The following is a 12556-nucleotide window of genomic DNA, read 5'->3' on the forward strand; positions in this document are numbered from 1 at the left end:
AAGCAACCTCCCAATCTTAGCAAAATATTTATGCTGGTGGGGATCGGGGTGGGGGGGTTGGGGAGGATGGCATAGGGGAGGCCCTGCAACCACCTACAGTCACAACCATGGACCTCGCGCTGCGTACCCGAAGGGCTGGACTTACCCAGGATGCCAGCTCGTGGGCCTCCCTGGAGACCGACCACCGTCCAGTTTGCTCTCCTCGAGGGGCACCGTCAGCTGCCGGTTATCAGATTGTTACAATGTGTGTGTGTGAGTGTGAGTGTGTGTGAGAGAGAGAGAGAGAGAGAGAGAGAGAGAGAGAGAGAGAGAGAGAAAGAGAAAGAGAGAGAGAGAGAAGGAGAGAAAAAGAGAGAGAGAGAGAGAGAGAGAGAGAGAGAGAGAGAGAGAGAGAGAGAGAGGAGAGAGAGAGAGAGAAAGAGAAAGAGAAAGAAAGAGAGAGAGAGAGAGCGAGAGAGATTCTTTGTTTTGTTTTGTGGCTAGAGGCTACAAGGTGGGGTGTGATGGAAAGGGCTCTGTAGTGGGGGTGGGGTCTGGACAATCTGGTCTGAAGCTGTCAGTCCGACCTTCTGCCGTTCCCTCAGTTTCCCTAACCGTGACACAAGCAGCGGGGTCTCTAGCCCTCTCCAGCTCTTACAGTTGTTTGGTTCCACCACCGGGGGCTGCATGCCTTTGGGCAGGTGGGTTCACCTCCCGGCCTATGTGTCATCGCCCTAGAGTGGGGTTAGCCACCGTGCCCGCCTCCCAGGACTGTGGGAGAGTGGCGTGTGACAATGCTGGCAAATGCCAGCAGGTGTCAGCTACGCGGCCGGTGCTCAGCGTGATGCGGGAGGAGCAGGAGAAAGCTGCCTCCTAGCCAGCTCCCCAAAGACAGAGCCTGAGCCCCAAGCTTCAGCGAGGCTGTGGGTGGGGACGGGGGGGGGGGGGGGGCAGCAGGATGGGGTGGGGGAGGAGCTTTGTCAGGCTGTGGTCTCAGGTGATCCTCCCCCTGATGCCACGGAGCCCCCGTGAAGTGCACAGAGGGGTCTTGCTGAGGTGGGGGTAAGGGGGGCAGCCTTTTGAGGCTGTGTCTCCCAGTCCTTGTCCATGGGCTGCCTCTGTGGGGGGGAATGGGGGCTCCCTTATGGAAGAAGGCGATTCGCTGGAGGAGGAGGATGCTAGGAGCTGTTAGCAGCCAGCCCTTACTAACCCAGTAGGCAGGGTGTAGGCCTGGTAAAGGGGACCTGGGTAGACACCTGCAGGACCCCACGCCTCTTCTTTATTCCTAAGAGGCTGAGTCATGGGGGTCCTTCTGTTTCTGGGCAGACTTGGGGGATCATGACCTGCGATGGGGTCAGGGGCTGGCATCTTGAGGACTCAGCCCTCCAGGTGGTACCCCCTACCCCCTACCCCCTACCGGGAGCTGATGTTCCCTCGCTTCCACAGGCTGGCAGGACCAGGCAGCGGAGGACAGGCTCTCAGCCTTCCTGGCCGCTGCTGGGAGTGAAGGCAGCCCGCACCCGGCCCACGCAGAGGCCGGAGTGATGAGATTCCGGGGCTGTGGATGCGAGCGCGCTCACTGTAAAAGCACATTGCCACGGAGAGGAGGAAGGCTGTCACCAGGCGGTCCCGGGAAAGCGGGGCCTTGGCAGCTCATCAGAAGGCTTCCCAGGGTGTGAACAGAATCCTTGTCTGCGCTGGAGGTTGAGCAATTCCAATCCAGGGGATGTGCTGCGGCTCACGTCTGTCCTGGCAGATAAATGGCTGGGTGTTTGGATCGGACAGATGAAGGTCCCAGGGCTGGGGACACACGGCAGGAGGCCAGAGGGAAGGGCCTCAGGGCTGTGGGGGTGGGCAGGGAGCCCCCGGAGTCAGGGGAGATGCAGAGCTGAGAGAAGCTGTGTCTCAGAAACGACAGACCCAAACGGGGTGCAAATCAGGTAAATCAGGGAGATTAGCCTGGGAGCAGCGATCCTTGTAATTGGGACACGGGGTGGGGTGGGGGGAGGGGAACCACTGTGAGCAAATGCCTAGAATAAGAGTTGTGCCTAAACTCGTTTTTCTGTCCATCCATCATCCCTCTGTCTACCCATCCATCATCCATCCACCCACCCATCAATTCTTCACCATTAATTAAAACATCTTTTTGGGCCCTGACCGGTTTAGCTCAGTGGATAGAGCTTTGGCCTCCAAGACTCAAGGTCCCAGGTTCCATTCTGGTCAAGGGCGTGCACCTTGGTTGGGGGCACATCCAGTGGGAGGTGTGCAGGAAACAGCTGATCGATGATTCTCTCCCATTGATGTTTCTAGCTCTCTATCCCTCTCTCTTTCTCTCTGTAAGAAATTAATAAAATATGCCAGAACCGGTTTGGCTCAGTGGATAGAGCGTCAGCCTGCGGACTGAAAGGTCCCAGGTTCGATTCCGGTCAAGGGCATGTACCTTGATTGCATGCACAGCCCCAATAGGGGCTGTGTGTAGGAGGCAACCGATCGATGTTTCTCTCTCATCGACGTTTCTAACTCTGTCTCTCTCTCTTCCTCTCTGTAAAAAAATCAATAAAATATATATTAAAAAAAAGAAATTAATAAAATATATTTAAAAATATTTTTGGAAAAACGAGAATAGAACAAAGGATAAAAGTAAGGCCAAAATCTTGGCATCTTGGATTTCCTCCCTTGAGAAAAACAGTTACCAGTTTCTTTTCATTTCTGTGCCTTGGACTTATATCATATCTTACGGGCACGGGTGGCATTTATGTGCCAGCATGGGCAAATTTGGGGTGTGCCATGTGTGTTTCAAGAACCAGGGCGAGTCCAGATAGTATCATGCACAGGCTTTGAAAAGTTCCGCCAAGCGGTCTCCCAGATCTTAGACGTCAGTAAGATGGCTAGGTTTGAGACATTTTCACTTTTCATCTGAGTGAAGACAGCTGGGGTTTCACTCATCTGCCTCGCTTGGTCATAATTTGTTTTCTTTTCCGCTTCTCCGATTCCCAAGATAAATCGACGGGCATTTTCCATTGATGTTGCTGAGTAACAAGGGCCATTAACAACTTGCCTGTTTTTATTCTAAAACCTTCACACCTATCGATGAAAGAGGGCTTCCTTTATCCACATACATAATTGGATTTTTATGCCCAATGCATCCTTTCTCCCAACTTTTATTTTGCAGCATTTTAAATCTATAAAAAGGTAAAAAAAAAAAAAAAAAAAAAAAAAAAAAAGTATAATAACTATCCCGGTGTCCTTGTGTTAGACTCACCAATGGTTAGCATTTGACATTTTGCCATATTAAAATTTAAAAAAACAACAACACTATTTGAAAGCAGATAGCAACCATTATGACCCCTTCAGCTCTAAAAACTGCCTCTCCCCAAAACAAGGGCACAGGGATAGCTATTATACTATTTTTGGGACCTTTTTATAGATTTAAAATGCTGCAAAATAGAAGTTGGGGAAAAGGATGCATTGGGCATAAAAATCCAATTATGTATATGGATAAAGGAAGCCCTTTATCCCTTCTTCTCCATAAACAAAATACCATGTTCATGCTCCAAAGTCTAATAACTGGTCTAATCATTTATCTAATATAATATCCATATTCCAATTTCCCCAAGTACCTCGTTATCAGTCTTTGAAGCTGTTTTCCTTTTTTTTTGTTGTTGTTCCTTGATCCAGGATCCAATCGAGGATCACACATGGCATTTAGTTGACATGTCTCTCAGGGTCTTTTCATCTAGAATGTTCCCCACCAACCCCGGCTTCTGTCTTTTCCATGTCTCATGGTGGGTTGACGTTTTTGAGGAACTGGCCAGTTGTCTTCCAGAATGTTCAATAACTTGGATGTGTCTGGTTATCTCCTTATGATTAGACTTAGAATAAACCCTTTGGCAAATGCAATGCACAGGCAATGTCTTTTTATTTCCCATTGCAGCACACAGGGAGGCACATGATGCCAGTCCTGGTTCGTTATTGGAAAGGCCCCATTTGAACTCGCATTTAAGGTGGTGTCGGCGACATTTCTCCACGGTAAGCTAACGAGTGAGGCCAGGTGACGGTTCCATCCCCAGGGGCCTTTCTCCAGTGGGTTTAGCATTCACTGAGGCTCCTTGCCTGAATTGATTATTATATTCGCAGATACAGTCTCTGAATTCCGATTCACTCACGTCATGCAGGCTGTATTTATTGGCTGGTGTTGTTGTGTCAAGAAGATCTGCACCCCTCTCCTCCTCCTCTCATTTTAAAATTTTCTATTTTTAGCATCACCGTGGTCCTGTGGATTCTTCCCATCTGCCATTGGGAGCAGGGTCAAGCTGGCTTCTTTGACCTTGTAACATGCCATCAGTTTGAGCACTTCCTTCCTTTCTGATACAAGTGTGTGTGTGATGGTTTGTTGGTGTCGTTTTTTTTTTTTTTCTTCTTCTTCAAAATGAAGCACAAGAAGAATAAACTAGAAAGTAATAAAAATGATCTGCTATGTGCAAAGATGATAATGGGGTCAAATGGATAGGGAGGGGAGGGAGACTGCTCTGAGTATATTGTTTAGCTTTTAAACCACTTAATTCAAAAGGGGTGGAAAGCAGCAGACCCTAAAATTGAATACAAGCAGAACAAAACAGCATAGCAAATACATAATGTGATCCAAAGAGAAAATAATTTATTCGAGTAGCTTTGAGACACATGCCTAACTGAATACCCATAGTGGGCAGGACCAAAAGAACAGCAAAGAAATCCCGACTCGATTTACTAGATTTGTGTTGAGAGTGGTTACAGTACACTCGTTCTGAAAGTATCTTGTGTGTTGCATTAACAGAGTAAATGAGGAAATCCACTAAATGTTTTTGAAACCATTGTTCCCTCTGTGGGAGAATGAAGCTGCAGATATCCCTTCAATATCAAGCAAGCACACCCAGCACGCAGATCTCTGTTCCTCAATACTGTGTCTCTACTGGAAGAAGAAATGACACATGCGTGTTCTCTCTCTCTCTCTCTCTCTCTCTCTCTCTCTCTCTCTCTCTCTCTCTCCTGTTTTGCACTGTGTGTGTATGTGTTTGTTTGTTTATTTATTTATTTATTTATTTATTTTATAATACAGGGTGGGGCAAAAGTTGATTTTCAGCTGCGAGTACTAGAAACAGAGTTCATTCTTTTTTTTTTCTTTTTTAAAATATATTTTATTGATTTTTCACAGAGAGGAAGAGAGAGGGATAGAGAGTTAGAAACATTGATGAGAGAGAATCATCTATCAGCTGCCTCCTGCACACCCCCTACTGGGGATGTGCCTGCAACCAAGGTACATGCCCTTGACCCAAATCGAACCTGGGACCTTTCAGTCCGTAGACCGATGCTCTATCCACTGAGCCAAACCGGTTTCGGCTAGAGTTCATTCTTTACTAATTATTATATTATTTTCCATATGAACAATTGTAAACCTACTTTTGCCCCACCCTGGTGTATTCTGGAAATCACTCCATACTAGCTCACAAGGAATTCCCTCATTCCATCCCCCCGCCCCCAGCTTTTAGATTCCACAATCTGGTGGTACTACATTTTATCCAATCACTCTCCTATGAATGGGCATTTAAATAGTTTCCCATATTTTGCTATTACCAAATTTGCTCCAAAAATAATATTATACATATTTTTATTTTTATTATTTATTTTTAAATCTTTATTGTTGAAAGTATTACATAGGTCCTCCTTTTTCTCCCATTAACCTCTTCCAGCCTGCTCCTGTCCCCCTACCTTGCCTCCCCCCTGCCAGGCCCTCATCACCCCCTTTCTATGTCCACGGGTTATGCATATATGCATAGAAGAACTTGGTTGGTCTCTATGCATATTCTTTTAAAAATGTATCTGTATTGTTGAAAGTATTGTCTCTGTTTTCCCCCCAATGACTCATTGCTACACCCATCCCCTGCCCAGGCCTACTGCATTATTGTCTGTGTACATGGCTTATTTCATATCCAGGGAGCTATATCTGCAGGATAAATTCCTAACAGTGGCATCAGTGGGTCAAAGAGTAAATGCACATTAATTTTGTTAGATCTTGCCAAACTTCCCTCCCTAGGAATTGTATCATTAGGTACTTGTAACAGCAGTATCCTAAGTGCCCATTTCTCCACAGTTTTGCCGGCAGAATTTGGTGTTAAGCTTTTGAATTTGCCAATTTGATAGGGGAGAAGTGACATCTCAGTGTAGCTTCACTTTGTATTTCTCTTATCATGAATATAGTCGAGGATCTCTTATATGTTTAAGTCTCATTTATGTTAATTTTCTGTTGACTATTCATGTCCTTTGCCAATTTTTTAAACAGGCTTTTGGTCCTCCCCTCTCTATTTTTAAGTTCTTTATATGATAGAGAGAGATTAGCATATATATATATATATATATATATATATATATATATATATATATATATAATCTTAGAGGCCCAGTGCATGAAAATTCATGCACTGGAGGGGGGGGGGTCCCTCAGCCTGGCCTACCCCTTCTCACGGTTTGGGAGACCTCAGGGGTGGGAGGTTACCTGGTGATCAGGGTAAGATGACGCCCCATCACACCTCCGCTGCTGCTACTGCTGGCAGTGCAAGCCTCAGGCAGCCCTGGGTGGCTGGGGAGCTGCCATCCAAGGCTTGCCTGCACCTTGGACCAGCCCTGGGCAGCTGGGGGGCTGAGGGGACTGGAGGTGTGCTGCCTTGCTGTGTGCCTGCCACCCTAGTGGGGCTGAAGGGATTGGGTGTCATCATCTTATGGCTGTAGGTGCTGCCATCTTTGAGGGCTGGTAGTCAATTAGCATATTCCCTCCTTATTGGCTGTGGGCGACACCATTGTTGCAATGGTGTGAGGGTCAATTAGCATATTCCCTCTTTATTAGATAGGATATATATATATTACAACTATAGTCAAATTTAAGATTTCCCTTTCTTTGGTATGTCAACACTCGATGTTTTCTTCTACCTAATATTTCTTGAATCTGTTACTTCCTTTCCATAGACCCATGGCTAGTCATCATGCCCCATGGCTATGAGAGCCTTCTCCTGGCTTTAGTTTTTTTTAGCCTCCGTTGCCTGAATAATCTTCTTAGATCTCTCAATATTGTCCTGGAAGTATTGGAGGTTCTGTTCATTTATTTAGATATATTTCCCTCTCTGTTTTTCAATCTAGATAATTTCTGTTGGCCTGTTTTTTAAGGTGAGCAACTCTTTTTTTTTTTTGTCATTTCCGATTTGCTGTTAAACTTGTCCATTGAACTTACAATTTCATACAGTGTATTTTTTACTTCAAGAATTTCTATTTGGTTTCATTTTGCTGTTTTTTCTATTCCTGCTGAGGTTTTTTTTTTTTTAATCTTTTTATTCATCGTGAGCATATTTTTCTTTATAGCTTCGAACAGTTATTGCAGCTCTTGAAACTTGGGTTACATTTTTTTCTATTTCTTTGAATAATGGGTGGTTTGGTTCATATATTAGATATTATGAATATTATTTCATGGAGACTTTTAGTCTTTTACTTTTCCAAATAGTGTTGATATTTATTGTAAGGGAGGTAAACTGACTTGCTTGAACTAAAACAAGTCATTTGAGTAGCGGCTAACGACTCAGTTCAGTTTTTAAAAAAAATCCTTATCCAGGTGGTTGGAATCCTCCCCATGCAATTCAGAGATCTGGGGAAAGCTCGTAGACAGCATTTCAGAGCTTCTCTCTCTGTACTTCTTCCTTCTAGAATTTCCCCCCGCTTTCCAGTGGCTGTGGCTGCTCTGCACTCTGACCTCTGACTATTCAGGCCAGAAAGGTTGCAGTTGTGTGTGCTTTTTAAATGAAATTGTTCTTTTAATTCAGAGTGTTAGCCGCCCCTGTAGCACTCACTGTGCCCTGCCCTCAGGCTGAAAGGCATAACAAGTTAGGAAGCCAACCTCCTCACATTTTTTCCTTCCAAAAGTCACCTCCCTCCAGGACCTGCCAGGTCTGGCTGGCTTCCCAGTGCCTTCAGGTGGCTGTGTGCTCTGCCTCCGGACTTTGCAGGGGTTAGTTGTGGGAGGGTCAGTCCAAAAGGAGCTCACACAGCAACAGCAGAACTCTGATTTATCTTTTAAAAAAATATGTATTTTATTGATTTTTTTACAGCAAGGAAGGGAGAGGGATAGAGAGTTAGAAACACTGATGAGAGAGAAACGTCAATCAGCTGCCTCCTGCACACCTTCCACTGGGGATGTGCCCACAACCAAGGTACATGCCCTTGACCGGAATTGAACCTGAGACCCTTCAGTCCACAGGCCGATGCTTCATCCACTGAGCGAAACTGGCTAGGGCTCTGATTCATCCTTTTTAAAAAAATGAATTTTATTGATTTTTTACAGAGAGGAAGAGAGGGTGATAGAGAGTTAGAAACATTGATGAGAAAGAATCATCAATCAGCTGCCTCTTGTACAACCCCTACTGGGAATGTGCCTGCAACCAAGGTACGTGACCTTGACTGGAATCGAACCCGGGACCTTCCAGTCTGCAGGCCGATGCTCTATCCATTGAGACAAACTGGTTTCATCTGATTCATCTTTTAACAATACATTCAGCATTCCCCTCTTTGACAAGAGATGTCACATTATTGGCCAGAATGTGCATGGCTAGCACTTCAACATGCTTGCAGTCCAGGTTGCTGTTCCTCCATCTGTGGGCCTTCCTATGGGGGAGGACCCAGCCAGAGTCTTTCTCCAACCGAGGAAATGAACATACCCAAGTGCTGTTTGAAAATAAAGATAATATTTAGAAGAATAACAAGCATGTCTATTTATTTCTAATGATTAGTATTTGCATACTTACTCAAAGGAGGTGAGCAATTAAGAAGAACAAGCAATTAAGAGTGTGTTATAAAAAAATGCAAACCCTTAAATACATTAATATCATGTTATCATCTTGCATTTATTTTTAAATGTGGTTATTATAATTAATTCTGGTTTTTCTTATTTTGCTTGAGGAAGTCCCCATTTACCTACCTGTACCCTAGCTTCAGGCTTGTTCTCACAGCCTAGCAACTAGGTTAATGACTGCAGTCTTTTATTCTTTCTTTCTTTTTTTTTTTGGTTCTGGTATACTATGCTATTTTTAAGTACCAAAATACATTTTAAAAAGTAGTAGCTGTTATTTTCATATCTGAAGAAGTCTGAAAGTTGAATCATTTACATCTTAAGACATTCCAAGAGAGTTTTATGCGGCATTAAAAATTCTAACTGCACCAACGATTACTTGTTTAGAAGTTGTCTTTCTCACCTGATATGATTCCCTCATCTTCCAGCTACGAGCACTATCCTCAAGAGACAAAAAATTTATATGCAACAAAGTGAAGCTTGTGCTGCAAAGAGAAAGTACTCATAAAAGTTCTCCAGTGAGTGGGACAGGAACACGGCACTTCTGAGGCAGATACAAGAGGCTCTGAAGCAATAGCTGACTCAAACGATCCTATGGTGACAGATGATGAGAGAACGTGGAGCTGAACTGGTCACAATCTCTCTAAAACAAAAACTCCGGGCTCTTCTCAATAATAAGTTACACTCTCTGCAAAGAAATAAGTTATTCCAATAGACCTCAGATTATCTGAATGTGAGGGTGCCAGAGACAAAAATTTGGACCGGCCAACTCCTCTCCATTCCTCTGATAAGTACGGGACATGAATATTTTTCAACAACTGAAAACATTTTCACAACAAAATGCTTGAGATTCAAATACGACATCATCGGCATATCTTTTTATTTTTAATGAATGTCTGAAGAATCAAATAATATGGTATTTCAAAATTTCCCAATTATATACAACCCCTCTATTTTTATTCAGTGTTGAATTTATTTTTGTAATGCTTTAGATTTTTGCATTAGTAATTTATATTAAATATATAATATGTACCATTTATATTATATCTTATTTTTTAAATCGTATCTCTCCTATTTTATACGTTCATTGCAGTGCTTAACATTCTATAATGTTTACAAATTTATGTATTCAAAATATATTGGATGATTCCTTTTGGGGCTTTAAAATAGTTTTCTCTGGTAGCAATACGCATTTATCCAGCCACTAGCAGTGTGCATCTGCTGTCAGTGTTGAATTCCTAATAGAAGATTCTTGTCTGTGTTCTGCTAATCCTCGGACGATGTCAGAGGCCAGTGTGCTCAGACCACGGCCACAGGAGCTTGGTGAATGAGACAGAGAATGGATTCAGGTTTTCAACAGAATGCAAACCTGAGAATACATCTCAGTTAAAGAATTCCCTTCTCTGAGCCTCAGTTTCCATGTCTGCAACAGAGGAATGATGTTGTCTACCTAGTGGGGTTATTGTGCTTATTAAGTGAAAATGTATGCCAACCTGGCTGCCTCCTGCCAGACGCTCACCCGGTTAGCCCCCTGCTCCCTCACTCCCTCCCTAAAAGAGCCTTTTTCTGCTCAAAGGTCCCTGTCACCAGAAAAGGAGGCAGAGAGGGGTGTAATAGGGCTGGTGACATATGCCTCCTTGTGGGGAAGCATGGGTCTTTGACAGTCAGAGTGGAGCTCGCTCAGTGGGGCCAGTGGAGGCAAAACCAACATAAAAAAACCCAAGTGAGGAATCGGGAGGCAGCAAGTGGCTGCTCAGATTCACATTTTATTTTAATGCCTTTCTCCTCTGATGCAGCTCAACGGGAAGAGCAAATTGAAACAGTGGGAGCTTGCAACATGGAGCCTCTTCATTGGTTTCCCGAGGCACTGTGAGGCCACCCAGAAGGAAACAATGGGCCCCTGAGTAGGTGTTCATTTTGAGGAGCTTGGGAGGAGCGGTGGACGGGAGGGGCAGAGAGAGTGAGCTTCCGCTGTTCCTCTGGAACCAGTTAGGCCTTGCAAGTGGTGTCAGGAAACCTCCAGTTAACATTTCCTGCCCCATCACACGGGTGCCATCTCCCTCCTTGCTAAATCACTCAGCAAGCTCAGCGGCCAGCAGGGAGTGTGTGGAGGTTGTAATTTGCAGCGATTCCAAGTTTACCAGATTTTTGCTAACCTTGGTCTGTGTATCTGACTCCACGACATAAATCTAATCGGTTTGAAAATTGCGGCTGACAAACCTCATCTCCTTCAGAAGCCGCCCGGGCTGTGGTGAGCCCTCTCTTCACCACCATGCATCACTTTCCCAAGTTCGTTTGTAAAATACTGGAGACACTGTTTATTAAACTCAAGCTTGGTGCCCAGGCTGGCCGAACCGACTCCTCCACCGGCTAGAGATGCGTGTTACAGGGTTTTCACCGGCCATGGTCCTTGTCTGTCTGCTCAGCTTGTTAGAGAGTGGGAATTTCTGAGCATTCTAGAGAGGCTGTGGACAATGCCCCTGATAGAGTTGTCAGTGCTGACACCAGGCCAGGCCTTGAGATACGGTCTCATGGCCTCTTCCCAGCACGTAGGCCTTCTTTCATAGATCACTGTCAGCTTTCTGAAGAACAGGATGACCCTGTGAATAACATGGTCCTTAATGACATAACCCTGACGTTGCTTGGGAAAAACTGTTTTGTCTTGAGTTGCTTGTTCTGCAAAAACAGGATGTGGTAAATGGGCTTAAAAGCGGTCCTGCACAAAGGGTGGGGGCTGCTCTCTGAACTCCCTGCGTGGGGAGAGAACAGTCGCCGGCCGGCTATTAAAGGCTCCCTACATTTTAATTTGGTCTGGACCAGTGGTCATTTACTTGCCTTTGCTCCACAACAGGCTCTGCTGTGAACTGAGAATGAATGGCTCCCTCATCTTTCTGCTCTGCCCACGAGCTCAGAGCTGAGCACGTGGTGGGTCTGGTGAACTGACTTTAATTCAAGGTCCCTGAGGGATTGATGATGCTCAAATGTGTGTGGCTGATTTCTGTGGGCACTCTGCCCATTATTCCAATTAGGACTCAATCGAATAGATATTCACCAAGTTCCTGTGGGGGATGAGGTGGCAGGGGGGTTTCCAATCCTGGAGGGCTTCCTTGCTCACTGGCAGAGGCCCACCGGTCAGGTGATGCTGGTCCAATATTTTGAATGGGCCAGTCTCCCAGGACTCAGATGGAACCTTCCTCATCCCCCCAGCAAAGTGGACTCTCCTTGTCACTGGAACCCAGAAGCTGCTCTGGAAGGGGTTGAGGAGGTCGCCTAAGCCAGTGGCCCATGCTCTCTTTTGGGGGCACAGGTCCCTTTGAGAACTTGGCGAAAGCCCTGTTCCCAGAAAAACGCACACGTGCGTCTGTTCACTTTCACTCCTAACCCGGACTGAGCCGCGGTGATGCCCGCACCCGGTTTCGCACGCTGAGATACAGCGGAGCACAGACCGATGGAAGTCCCAGAGCGCGCCTTCTGGGTTTAGGACAGACACTAAGAGCGATGAATAAACAAACACGTTGTGTCCGGAGTGTGCTAAATGCTAAGGAGAAACACAGCGTCAGGCAGGCACGTCAACGGAAGAGGACCGGGACGGAACCGCCTCTGCTGGCTCTGCGCCTCACCCAGAGCCTGACTGACGGGCACAGGAAGCGGGCTGGGTCTGTGAAGTCTGACCAGAGGGGATGCAGTGGGGACATCACAGTGACTGCAGGACAC

Source organism: Pipistrellus kuhlii, unplaced genomic scaffold (genome assembly GCF_014108245.1).
Source record: "Pipistrellus kuhlii isolate mPipKuh1 unplaced genomic scaffold, mPipKuh1.p scaffold_m20_p_6, whole genome shotgun sequence".
In the NCBI taxonomy this organism is placed as follows: Eukaryota; Metazoa; Chordata; class Mammalia; order Chiroptera; family Vespertilionidae; genus Pipistrellus; species Pipistrellus kuhlii.